The 14,498-nt window shown below is 36.7% G+C and overlaps 1 long non-coding RNA gene across 1 annotated transcript; it reads left to right on the top strand.

Moving 5' to 3' along the window:
* The first annotated feature begins 1,574 nt into the window (after positions 1-1,574).
* LOC141943695 (uncharacterized) lies at positions 1,575-13,246 on the top strand. Its single transcript, XR_012629037.1, has 3 exons — positions 1,575-1,778; positions 12,011-12,157; positions 12,782-13,246. It is a non-coding gene; the product is annotated as an uncharacterized LOC141943695 (long non-coding RNA).
* Positions 13,247-14,498: the final 1,252 nt, after the last annotated feature.

Here is a 14,498-nt window from a genome sequence, read left to right as displayed (position 1 = left end):
TACCAACTCACAGCATGCTTCTCAGGAGTGTCCTAAGTATTACTAAAATAATTTAAATAAGTCTCTGTGTACTGGATCTCAGTTTATTGATCAGTACTGTATGTAGAGTAGGATCAGATTTAGCACAATGTCTGTTTCAGCTTTTCTGAATATTGTTCCAAGTCATTTAGTCCACTAAATGATCCTGAAGATTTCTAATTTCTGTCTGTTGTCAAGTAGATTTCTTACTTGTTCCATGTTTTCTTCCAGTTAGTTATTAAAAGCACTAATGCCATTTTTCTCAATTTCATTTCTATTTCTAAGAAACCAGTCACTTGCTTTCTATTCTTGGTGTTCTCTCTTACAGTCATAGACCTAGTAAACACACCAAGAAAACATGTTCTATCACTTCTCTTAACAAAGGTTGCCAGTCAACAAGAAGTGACAGCAAATGAAACAGGGATTTGTATTGTTGTGTATGTACAAACTTAAGGGTTGCTTCCTGTCACATTCTGTGTTTTGGACACAGCCTTTACTTCTCTCAACTAAAGCTTACTACTCAGTCACCATAAATATTTTGGGATGAATATGCTGCTCCAAACTCTTCCTAACACAATTTCTGTTTGTTTGCTTAGGCTGAAAGCTTTTTTGTTTGGCTGATTGTTTCAGTGAATTCCTTCCACAGAAGGAAATAAAATAAGCATTTTTAGTATTATATATTTTAGTTCATGCATTTTCTTCACCAGATATGGAGGTGGTTTGGCTTCAAGGATTGATAGTCTTTTGACTGGACTTAAAAATCTACTGTATCTGTTGTTTAAGGTCAAATGTCTCAATAAAATCTTTCCATGGAAGTGACTTGTTAGCTTGCACTTTTGTCAGATCCCTTCTGCAATTTTTTCCCCCAGCTTTCTTGATTTCAAAAATGACAATGATGGTATTTGAGTTTTCTGGGAATTTCTGCACTGCAATGCATGTTGTGAACACGAGTTTTTTTCAGTTCTGCTTCTGGGCTCCCTCTGATCTTTGTAATATACAGTGCAGTGCTGTCTTCCCTAGGCACTTCTCTTATCATTTTCTTAACTTGTTCTTCTGTTCCTCATACGAGGGTGGCTTGTGGAGCTATGCAAGGGAATCATTCACAATGCTAGCTAAACTGCAGAAAAACATTTCTAAGGATTCCACAGAAACGAAGAATTATGAACATTTGTCTTTTTTAAGCTCAAAATGAGGAAAAATGAGGATCCCACAAGCCTCTGAAAAGCCTTCCACCTTGACCTGTCAATCCAACACATAAGTTTTACCCATTATAAATGCAACACTTTTCTGTAGGAACTGCTTTGCTTAGGACACTATTAAGGGCATAATGAGTAAACAGGAAGACTATTGGACCAAAGCCAAGTATTTGTTAATAAACATGTATTTTAAAAACTTGAACACCTTTTCTTTTCTCCCCCTCCCTGCACGCACCAGCAAATCACCACCCTTCATGCAAAACAAATACAAAGCAGGAATAAATTGCTGTTCTCCCTGGAACAAAATATATTTGAATAAACATCTGATTATGTTTTTTAATTCTGTTTTTCAGTTATTGGTGCTATATGAATTGCTGAATTTGATCCTCTTGTTTAAAGTTGTTTGGAGTTTTGCTCCCTGCCTCAAATCAGAGTTGTGGATGTTGGAGCTCCTGTGGGCCAGGTCACCTGCCTTCTCACGGGACTTACAGCATGCATCCTACCAGCTGGCACTGAGAGGAAACCTACTGCTGCTTGTTTTCTTCTCCCACATTGTCTTCCTTGGTACGTGTGTTTGTAAATATTTACTTTTTATGCTGTTTTGATTTCTTGTAGCTACTTTGGGCTTGAGCCAGTGTTCAGTAGCAAAGCAAGAAAGAGGTGTTCAAAGAGATTACCAAAGAGATAATATTTTGTCTTGAAAATTAACCAGTGCTCATCCTGAAGTATTTGAATCATGTGCTTGGGGACACAAAAGACTGTGCAGAAGCAGCTTGTACTTCTACATCTGTCTGCAGGTCTGTCTCCATAAGCTTGATCATAAAGTGATTATTTGTTTTGTGCTTAAAAACTTACCATGAAATTAGTAGATCCTAATACTACACCTGCAACTTTGCTTTGCTGTTTATGTTCTGTAGTGTTGTGTTTACATATTAGACTGGCCTAACTTGGTAGGACCAACTTGGACGATACTTTTAGAAGCATTTTTAACCCGCTACCTGGTGATTTGTTATGTCTCAAGATGGAGATTTACATTATAGAAGTACTGTAGCCAAACTAAGAATCCATCAAAAACTGGGAAATTGTCCCAATTCTCCTTTCATTTTACTGGTGATTTTAACAGGAATGTTGATGCTATTTTTAAACAGAGAAATTACAAGACTTGTGGGGCAGCCATGTATACCTTTCCCCATCATATGAAAAGCACGTTTTACCCACAGATGGTTTAACAGTGATTTTGGTTTTGCTTTTTCCAGTGTAACTTGGCTGTGTCTCTTTATCTTACTTGTCTTTATTTATTTATTTTCCTTTCCTCTTTATCACACTGTGAAGTGTTTTGGCCTGTCTTTTTCATGGCTGTTCATGACAGTGTCTTGTGTATTTGTACAGAGCTTCTGCCCTTATTCTTTTCATCACAGCATGGCCGGTCAGCCAGTCTTGCTGGCAGGAGTTAACTGGAACTTGTGTCCTTTACCAGTTGAAGGGCAAAACTGTTCTTCCTGCAACCTATATTTCAACAATGAGTAGAGAAAAGTTTTGTAGTCAACATTAAATAAAAACACATGGTTTCCTGCAGCTGGAGTATTAATCTTGCATTAGGCTTCCCACAGCCAGTGCTGCAAGTGGCAGCTTTTAAAAGCTGGCGGTACTGCAGCTCTTGGTTTTGCAATTGCAAAACTCTTCTTTCAGTTAAACTTGAATTTATGGCTACTCATCACAAAACTACCAAAAGAGGAAGAGCTTTTGCAGCTTCTTGCTTTTGGAATTGCTGCTGGGAAATTAGCGGAGCCCAGTCCTGTTATTTTACAATAAGCTGCAGTTTCTGTACTGAAGACTTTATTTAGCAGCATTGCTCTCCATTTAATTAGACCTTCCATCCCTCTCTCCTTGGATATCTTCCTTTCTGGAATTAGCTGAGTTCTCTAATAGTGGAGTTATATAGCTTGTAAAAATTATGCTAATCTTGTTGTTTTAACAGCTGCATGTTTTGGTGTTCACTTCCTCTGTTCTTGCAGAAGGTGCCATAATCTTAAATCCTTATCTGAAAATGTTATGAGCCTGTCACTTTTTTTCTCTTGACTCACATTTCAAAGAGATCTGCTTCTTTTTATCATCCTGTCTGCCTTCCCATTACAGTTTTACATTATGATATTGAAGCAGTCTTTTTGATTGTTTTGTAGTTTGTGTAGGTTCTTGTGTAATATGTTCACTTGCTTGTCTAGAACGCTGCATGTCAGTGAGACAACCTGCACAAGCCTAATCTTATCTGCCTTGGTTTTTTGAATAGCTGGCATATTTTGTCTGATGTGCTATATAAATTGTCTGAGTGTTTGGCTGAGCCCTTTTTGCTAATTAATATATTATTCACCAGGGATTTTTATAAATACATTTCCTCTAACTTTCTTTTCTTTCTTTTTCTGAATAATAAGAATTGCATATGCACAAGGCACTGTCACTACATCTTCCCAGTTGCTCCCCACACCCTTCACTGACATGATTTTACCACATTGGTAGATAATTTCATGGTTTTTATGCTACCAATAATTATCATATGATAGTGAAAATTATTTTACTGTTGCCAACACTATTCACTCTCTTTAAGCACTTGTGTTAAGATTTGCCATCCTTTAGCAATGACTGTTATAGATCTTTTGAAACAGAAAGTGTGCTTGCCATATCAGCAGAGGTCAATTACACTTCAGTTATAAGTTTCACTGAAATGAAGGCAGCTAACGAGTGAGGAACAAGTGTGAGTGTGAGTGGCAGAATCTATTTCACTGTGTTTATGGGTGACTGCCAAGGATTCTGTCCTCCTTGCACTCATTAAACTGAGTCTCAGGGGTTGAAGACTGGTAAAGTTTATTCTTGATCACAAAGACTGATGATTTTGGAACTTGTTTTTTATCAGGAATATGTGTAAAGTGAATTTAAATGTATTTGCATGGGTATTCAGAAGGAATTTAAGGGTAAAAGAAATAAGAAACAATGTTTCTTGGACAAGCGTCCAGGAATTTTTTTTAAATTTAATTTAATTTTATTTTATTTTATTTCATTTTATTTATTCTATTCTATTTTTATTTTCCTTTCTTTTTGGTTTTATGGTATTGCCTTAAAAAAGAGAAGGCAGAATTTCCAGTTGCTCTCTAATACTTGGGGCTACCGATGGGAAACAGGGAACAGCCAACAAAGTTCCTGTAGGGAGAGGAAGGGGGAGGAAAGGGACCTAAACTTTCGATTTGGCTGCATTCTGCATAGCCTGAAAGCCTCAGGGAAACTTCCAAGTGTTACTGTAGGTAGGCTACAATGTACTGATCCAGTCTGAAGATAACCAAAGCACAGCTGAGGGTGGGGAGTCTTGAAACTGATTAAAAGTAATCACAACCCTGTGGCCTGAGGCATGCAGAAAACAGAACCACTAATGCTATCCGGGAATCCATATAATGTCCTACATAGCAATTGCCAGTAAAGAGAAGAATAAATTTCTCTAACGCTTCTTCTTGAAGCCAGGGAATTTCTTATTTCTGCCAGTGTGGTGAATAAGAGCGTTATCCTGAAGTGTCTCAAGTGTCAGCCCTGATGCTGGTGGGGAGGTGAGGTCTCTGCCGCACAGAGTGAGCTTTCTATATCCAAGGGGTGCCTTGACTTTTCGTGTTTCTTAATTTACAATCCAATTTATATCCATCTCAATTCATAATCCAATAGAAGCTATACTGAAAGATACCAACATCTTATTTTGTGCTCAATGTATTGTAATATATAGAATAACAGTGGGAGGAAATTGCTGAAAAATAATTGCAGTGAGATATTTCAGTAATGGCTTATATGGAACATGCTGGGAATGCCTCATATACTGTTGATTTCAATAAGGATATTAGCTGTAATAAACACAGTAGAGCTCTATTTTTACTTTAATACAAAGATTTGTGTAAAAAAAAATTAGTCAGTTGTATCTCTTGAATTATCTTAACCATATGTGGTTGCTCTTAAAATTAACTGATTTATTATTTTCTGAAGATGAGCTGGGGAACTATTTAATATATAAAACTGAAAGCAATGTAATTACAGAAGGGCAGAAGTAATATTATGTAGTCACAGTTTAGAAACTGAGCCTTGAGTACCTTAACATATGCCTACATAAGTGATTAGTATTAGTTTGCTTCAGCTCTTATCTCAATGGGATGTTTTTGCCATAGCATGTTTATTCCACTTGTTGGTAAACCAGCAAACCACCTCATTCACTTTTCTTCTGTGATTTTTTTCCTTCTCATTTGTACCAGTTTCAGCTTGTTTTAAATAAGTTCCTTATTTTCATGCATGCATAAAAAAGGACCAAATCACAAAGGAGGATGAGAGCATTTGGAACAGAGTTTAAGAAATGTAATAATTAAAAAAAAAAAAAAAAGATGACACTTCAGGAAATTTAAAAGTACAATTGTTTATGTATGCATTTAAAATGATAAAGCTCAGTTAGTCCTTGTGAAAGATGTTTCAACACTGAAAGATGTACGTGTGTACTCTCTGCATAGGTCTATGACTTTTGTGCTTGGTACACAAAGTAATTATGTGCATGCTGGGTAATGATGAAACCATTGCTGCTGGGTCTAACTGACCTCCATAGATGCTGTATATAGTATCTGCCCACGTATTGGTAAGTGTTAAAATTATAGAAAATGATATCTTTTTACCCGAGGTGACCACTGTTTTTAAAAATAATGGTCATAATTTTAGAAGTCAGAGTTTATTCACACTTCTCAGCAGACATAATTCTGTACAAATGTCACAAATTGTTACTCTTTTGCATTATTTAGGGTAGCTCAGATAGGATGCTTTGAACTAGAGGATTTTTTTCTCACTTTCTTAAAAATACTGAATTTCTCTTATTTTTTCAGTGTCGTACATTTTATAGTGCTTCTTTATAAATGCCTTTGTTTTAAAAATGGGGCAGAGAGACTCCTGATCTCAGCAAATATCTTAGTGAGTATACTTTTGCTTTGGGGCAAGCACAACTTAATATTCATAAATCTTGGAATGCAGAGGCGGAACGTGAAGAGAATCAATGTAGATTCTCAAGCATTAGGTATTGGGGCTAAATATCTGATGTGAGGAACTTATCAGAGGATTGGCAACATTATTAAAGTATCATGTAAGGGCCAAGCTATTTCTAAGTTTCAAAAAACCATGGAAAGATCCCTAGTACGAGTTGACATTTCAATAAAATATGGCTAAGAAGAAAATACCTCATATAAAGACATCTCAACAGACTAACATAAAATGAAACAATAAAGTAGAAGCCAGTGCAATAAAATAAAAATAGATCCTTGTAGTGATGCTTAAAATCTGAAAATCAATTAAAGCTAGTTTTAAAATGACAAGCAAGTAGTTCACATTATAAAAGACACATCAAATCACATGTTGCATATATGGTTTAAAAAAATATTTATTTTTGATTGATGAAAAAGTCTCAATAGGTGCCCATTCCATGCACTGCTTGCTCCATAGCCATATTAACATTAACAGTTATTGTCTCAGTTTGTACCATGGATAAAAATTCGAAGGCAAGTATAATAGGAAATAGTCCATAATAAATATATACCCCTCTAACTGAAGCTCAGGTTTGCACTAAAGATGACCCAAGAGGAAAACAGGCTTTGTTACTTATTGAAGACTAGGAAGTTAAGGCTGTGGCAGATCAACAGCAAAAGCCAGTTCCCTTGTCAACATATCTTTGGAGAAAACATTCTGCCAGCAGTTCTCTCTCTTTGTTACTAAGGGGAGTCTGTTCAGCACTGTGGATGATATAGACACAGGGTGGTATGGAGATGGTGTGGGGCAGCCTGGACACCAGAGCCTGGTCTAGAGTTGTATGTAGAAGACTTGATTATGGGGATGCCTCAATTGCTTCAGAGCCACCAGGATTCTGGCTGGAGAAGGCCAGTGATTACACTTAACTGACTTTGGGAATGTGAACTGATTTTCAGTTCATGATGTGTGTCCTCTTCTATCAGAGAAGATATGTATTGCTTCCAAGTCATTTATGAGGCATCTATCCTGCAAGCCTATATGAAGGCACAGAATCCTGTTTCTTTATCACAGTTCATGCCTGGGAACTTCTACATTTAGTGACCTATGACAAGCAGGCATTTTTTCATTGGCATTTTAAAGAATTCTATTGAAGATGAACAAGCAGGAACAGAATCCGTCTTTCTTGGTTGTGCTGGTTTTGCAGGTCTAGCTGCAATAAAAAGCATTAAAACTTTTTTTCTCCTTACTGAAGTCAGCAGATCCTGCTCAGAATGCTCAGAAGGACTGGCTCTGTGGAATAAAACCTTGCTATTATTACTCAGACATGGTAACACTTCAGAGTAGGGGGGGAAAAAAAAAGACTTTTGAGAAGTGCAGGACTACTCTATTTTACCTGTGGCTTATGGATGTTAGTTTGTCACATTCCTATTCCTTTGGTCATCACTAGTGATCTTTTTCTAGAATATCTGGCTTTAATTTCATTTCTTTGTGCAGGTATTTCCTTTTTTTAATTAATTTGAACTTTATAAAATAAAGTGTGAATACACTGATACCAAATAATGGATTTTTTTCATGATACCTGGTGCTCAGTTGTTTATACTTTTAAGATGATAAACTGTAATTACTCTAGTGAAAACTGTAAATCCCTGAAAACAGAGAGGTGAAACATGACACTTAAATGTGTATAGAGAGCCATTTCACAGCTGTGGTAAAGATCTTTCTGTATTTATCTCAATATAGGGAAGGCAAAACCTACAAAGTCTATGTTCTCGTAGGACACAGCTAGTGATTCTAGAACTATGACTTTATCATGTTTTTGCAGAACTCTAGTAGTATGACTGTCCCAAACACTTCTAAAGATGAAAGTGTCAGTAGTTTATGTATGTATATTTTGGTTTTTAAAATACTGTCTAATGGAGTGATTACTATAAAATTTGTGAAGGAAGTTATGTATGAGGGACTGGTTGAAGACTTCTGCTTTAAACAGTTTACTGATAACTAAGGTAAAAGTTTGTGCTGTATCTTTATTAAGGTGAAACTTTCAAACCAGAGTGAGAGAAAAAATCTTTACACCACCATTGTGCTCCACTGATTTTGAGACTATGGATGTAGAAACTGAAAGCATTGGAGTTACTGTAGCATGGCAAAGTATTGCCTCTCAGCTAAGCAGTGGTCATGGGCCATATGTATGATCTTCATCCCACCCCAGTAACAACTGAAAACCAGCTAGTATTAATTCTACTACTTCTGATGATATACTGTTTTGTAAATGGTTTTAAGAGCAGGCATGACCTTTAAAGACGGTCCCCACTTCCCTTTGAGTAATGATTGAAGAACAAAATTCCTTCTGGACTTTGTTCCTGCTCCTTCATTAGAGGCCACTGCCCCTACCTTTGGGTCCTCCACCAGCATTTGTGCACGAGAGCAGGAGTTGTCTTGCATCACATGTTTTCCCTTATAGACTTGTCTAAGGCTATAAATCTCTTCCATGCTGTCCCAACAGCATAAAAAGATGAGAATAGTCTGTGCACATTGAAAATTCCACAGGTGTATTTGAAAGAGAGTATAAAACATACTAATTGTGAGTAAAATTGTCCTCAGTCTATAATTTCTAAACATCACTAGAGTGAGTATAGCCACATGAGAGTGCTCTGGGAAGAAACAATTTGTTTCTTTGTAAGATAAGTTGTATGTAATTTCTATAAATGTATTTTGATTTCACAAATGTTAGAATTATGTGGAGAAGAATTTAGAAAAAGTGTGCAAGGAACATAGACTAAAATTCCTGGTATATCTACTGCAACCAAATGAATGTACATGGTAGAAGATTAGTAAACTTCTTAAGTATTCTAGTCAAGATGATGAACACAGACTTCCTGCTTTTTTGCAAGTAATTTGAATAGTCCTTGGGCTGTTTGTTGGTGACTGCTTCTTAAAATAATAATTGCTTATTGAATTTAACCTTTGCAAATCTAACAGAATTAATAGTTCAATAAACATGGTCACACCTCTCCAAACCTCTTAAATTTCCTTGAGAAATCCTTTGTATTTGGTTTGGGGAGTGCAGGAGAAAATGAAGACCTGTCAGTCAACGCCGGACTGCCACCTGGTGCTCACAGGGATAGGAGCTGCCTGCCTGGGCTCTTTCAGATCCTTTACTTTTCAAATTAATTGAAATCAGCAAGAGAACTTGCCCATTTACTTAATTGTTCATAACTTTAGGACTGTATGATCAGAATTATTACATTTCTTAGCAATGCAATAATGACAAAATGAAAAATCTGTTAAGATTAAATTGTATCTTTAAATTATTTAGAGGTTTTAACTGTTCATTAAAAAATCACCTTCATAAAATATGTAATTGTGTTTTTATAAAAGAAAATGTGTATATTTTGACTGTGGCAATACTGTAGAAGTTTAGCTAATTAGCTGTTTCTGAACAATTCTTTTGAAAAAGTGTGTGTGAGCATGATTTTACTTAGCATAAGTTGTCTCAAATTGTTTTCTACAAAAGGATTACCTAATACACTAAATCCTGTATATATTCAAGATGCTTCTTTGAGTCTGTCAGAATCCTGTGAGTTGGATGGATACATCAAATCTTACTCCTTTCACATGAGCTGGGGTTCATGTTGTTTAACTTCAGCCACGCTGGTGAGGCAGCTGGGCTCTTCTATGGTCTGCAGAAGCAGAGAGGCACTTCCAGAGGGCAACGCATCCTGCCCGAGATTGGTCTTCTAAGACAGAAGAAAGATTAAATCAAGTCTAGAAATGGCCTTTTCTCCCCATTGACTATAGCTGTAGAAGTCAGATTAGACAGGTAAAGTTAATGAGAGGAATTTTACTTACACTTTCTTATTTGGAAAATTATACTTTTTTGACACAAAGAGCACATCTCAGCTATGAGCCATGACTAGCTGATGCTGAATATTAATTTTCAATAGATTTCCCTCCATGCTGTGAAGTAATCATTTAATAAAGCTTTCAGGGGCAGTGTGAACCTTAGTAATATAGCTTTAATAGATCTGTTGCCTGGGAACTTAAATCAAGGCTTAGGCCCAATGCCAGTATTAAGGTAAAGACCCCCATAGGTGGCCTTGTCCCTTGTGTAGGTCTTAGACGATCCGGATCAGTTTTGGTAGTATTTTTTTTCTTGGTGGGAATGTTGACAGTAGTGCTCAGTGCAGACCTCTGCCGGAGAAAAAACAACATCTTAGTTTGGAAGATATATAAAAAATGCCAAAAGATGATATTTTCCACTGCTGGAATCTATCTTGTATGATCTGGTCCCAAACCTTAAAGAAATTATGGTAACATACTGTATTAACTATTTAAAATATTTTTTCAAGAATACATTATTTTTTCAAATACTATCACTATTATATTATGTACACTTTTTTAAAAAAATCTACATATTCACAGCAGAATGCATCCAAAACTAGTTCGTAATAGTTCACTCCTGAAATAAAGGTTTAGTAACAACACAGTGGGCAGAATGAATGGTTATTACACTCTCTCCTGACGAAACATGACAGAGGTACAATAGGGTTGTGTCCTTCACCTTTAAGTAATCTTCTAGCTCTGCTCCTGTTGTTGCGTAATGATTTTGAAAATTTTGTCCATTTATGTAGTCTGTTTTAACCAGGAAATATTAAAGTGGTTTTGTAAGTTGTGACCTTGGTACAGTTTTTAGCAAGGGAACCTGGAGACAGGTCACTCTGTTGGACCTTTGGAGAATATAATGTGAAAACCTCTGTAGCACCATAATGGGAGTTGATAGGGTGTTTTTTCTACCCTGTGCTTACCTAGTACTAAGACCTGTGTAGGAGAGAACCTTCACTTCTCCATTTAGAGACAAGAAAAATAGTTGAATCTTTGGGCTCCAGGAACACTAGCAGTCCCTCTGTGATGAGTTTTCTTTTACTGCAAATAGAGTAGAAAGATGCACAGAATAATTATTATATGCTTTCCAGCATTTCTGCAGTGGAAAGCAGTAGCCAAAAGGTTCATCACAAGTTCTTGATGAAATAAATTCCCTCAGCCTTGAATCAGTAACTGGGTCCACCTCTGCTTAAAATAATATTTTGTATTGCAAGGTAGTAAGCATCTTTAAGGTCTTTAGGTAATATATAGTTTAGTCATTATGTTCTGTGTAACATAAAGTAATAGTAAAATTTCCATGTACACTTTTAAGCTGGTTAAATTCTGATTGGATGAGACTTCATTCTTTATTATATATAAGCAACACACATATGAAAGTACAAAAGCTTAGAAAATTTTTTGCCATTGATATTTATAGTAGTATATTTTAAAATTTTTGGACAAAACATTTCCTAGTCATACGCATCTATAGTAACATTAGATTTGAGCAGCATGTAAACAAATGAAAGTTCAGCACAGTGTCTAGAGTGCCTAGCCTGAGATTAGTATACAACTAATATAATTAGTCTTGTATTGTTCCTGTAGCAAAACAAATTCAATAGCAGTGGTTGGAAATGTGTAAAACTTGGAAACAGTTTCCAACAGGACAAATTTAAGATCTGATGATGACATCTTGGAAGACTGTGCCATTAGAGGATTAGACATTTGTACTGTCCTATTAGAGGATTAGATGTGTAGGATTGTCCCATAGTTGACAGCCCATCAATTAGTAAATACTTTAATGACACTTTAATCAATGACAAATAAATTTTAAAAATCCTCATGACTTTACTGGTCTTTCAAATCTTGGGAAAAAAAATGCTAATCTCAATCCTTGATTTCCCTTTTGGCAGCTTCTGCAAGTGAGCTGGAAAGTGTCTGTTAAAAAGGAATAGTTCAACTGAAACAAATTCCTCTTGCTTTTGTCTCTAAGTGAACTGCACTGTGAAAGGACATGAAATGTGAATGCGCTGCGTAAGAGGTTTACAGTAAAAGATAAGGTACAGTCTGAGGGTAACTATTAACATCTCCATTGTACAGCAAATACTCAGAGTGGTAAAAGGTCGTTGTTCAAGAAACAAGTAGTAAAACAAAGCTTTTGTGTTTTTTTAAAGGTTCTCTGTAGACCATCTAAATTTTTCATGTGAGTTGTCCTTTTAGCCTTGTTAAGAGCTGTTATTAGAGCTGCATGACAAAACTTCTAGTTATTCAGGTATATGAAGTTATATGCAACAAAATTATGTGAGACAAGGGAGAAACGCCCTTATATTCACTAGTGATGATATTAATTAATATATTTTGATTTTAAGAATGATGCTTTAATTTAGCTGGAGAAATTTACTTCTAGCATTTATGCTGATTTGTGTTCTTTTATGGATCAAACTTTTAAATAAATGAGCTTTATGTGGTCACATGAAACACTATAGGTGTGCAGGTAATTATTCCACATAGGGGCCTGGATAGGGGCTTACTCCCGAGTCCGTGAAAGTTAACGGTAAAGTAATCCACACTAATTTCAGTGGATGTTAGGTCTGGCCTTATGTACAGATATCATACTTGCAGATTGGAACTTGAACATACAAACATTTAGGTAACTGATATTTTATTTGCTTTTATATATCTAGGCTCCTGCACTGGGCTCCTGAAAATACTGAAAATGGGACTTTATGAATACCTTCATGTTGTGGTAGGCAAAAAGAAAGCTGTAGTATCCTGGGCTGCATCAAAAGAAATGTGACCAGCAGGTCAGGGGAGGTGATTCTCCCCCTCTACCCCACTCTCATGAGACCCCCACCTGGAGTACTGCATTCAGCTCTGGGGCCCCAACACAAGAAGGACATGGACCTGCTGGAGCGGGTCCAGAGGAGGCCACGAAGGTGGTTAGGGGGCTGGAGCAGCTCCCTTATGAGGACAGGCTGAGAGAGTTGAGGTTGTTCAGCCTGGAGAAGAGAAGGCTCCAGGAAGACCTTATAGACCTTATAGCGGCCTTTCAGCACCTAAAGGGGGCTACAGGAAGGATGGGGAGGGACTCTGTATCAGGGAGTGTAGTGATAGGATGAGGGGTAATGGTTTTAAACTGAAAGAGGGTAGATTTAGATCAGATATTAGGAAAAAATTCTTTACTATGCAGGGTGGTGAGACACTGGAACAGGTTGCCCAGAGAGGCTGTGGCTGCCCCCTCCCTGGAAGTGTTCAAGGCCAGGTTGGACGGGGCTTTGAGCAACCTGGTCTAGTGGAAGGTGTCCCTGCCTGTGGCGGGGAGGTTGGAACTAGATGCTCTTTAAGGTTCCTTCCAAACCAAACCATTCTATGATTCTATGATTGTGTATCTTAGTTAGTCTCCTAAGTGCTGACACCTCCTTTGAGGTAAAAGATAAACTGAGTGATCTCTCCAGATCATTGTAGTGGTTTTCTATTATTTTAATTGTATAGATGTAAGAATAGCTGATTAGTAGTGTTGAAAGGATTTAAGATATACTTGCTGACTTATGCTCATGAAGTTGGATTCATTCATATCTTTTTTCATATTTTGATGGCAAAATATCCCTAAATTCTTTCACTAAGATATCAGTTTAAAGAAAAGAATGCAAAGTTCAAAAGTGGATTTCTGCAGCAAATTTGTATGCCTACACAGTAGTGGGCCATAAAGTACAATTACACATGGAGCCCTTCTACTATGAGAATTTTAGGGTCAAAGAGTAGACTTTGTTGTTGTTTACACTGGGCTGAATCCATTGACTTCAAAGGAATTAATGTAATTTTGAGGTGTTGTACCTGAGATGTGAATACAGACAACAGGCTGACATTTCTTGAAACTCACATATGATTTTGGTTAAATTAATTAGAATTGCAGGAATATATGAAAAGATACATATATAATTCTATTATTTACTTCACTGAGCTGAATATGGAAATTGAACCAAAACCCCTAATCAGAACAAGACTGTTGTGTTGTTTTCTTTTACAAAACATGAGTGTAGCTTTGATTGCTGAAATTTTGTGGGTGGGAGTTACATGCAAGTGCAAAGAAACGGGACTGAAAATTTGTTTCATCAGCCTTCAGAAAATGGTGTGAAAGTCTCCTGAAAGAGATCCAACAATTACCCTATGAAATAGTATCAAGGTGTGGACAAAAAGAGCTTAAAAGAGATAGAAAATGTAACTTCCTAACCCAAGGGAAGGCTTTCTTTCCTTTCTTTTCTCTCCTTCCACTAGAACAGAGTTGGGACTGATCTCACCTATTATTGGAGATCTATATCAGAATTAATTACCCCAACATTTTTGGGAGTCCATGGAGAGAAATAGATGCTTTTGGGTGTAATTTATCTGACCTGTTTTAGA

The sequence above is a fragment of the Strix uralensis genome, chromosome 5 (assembly GCF_047716275.1).
Source record: "Strix uralensis isolate ZFMK-TIS-50842 chromosome 5, bStrUra1, whole genome shotgun sequence".
NCBI classification, from domain to species: domain Eukaryota; kingdom Metazoa; phylum Chordata; class Aves; order Strigiformes; family Strigidae; genus Strix; species Strix uralensis.
The sequence above is the reverse complement of the archived record's forward strand: the minus strand, read 5'-3'. Positions and strand labels throughout refer to the sequence as shown.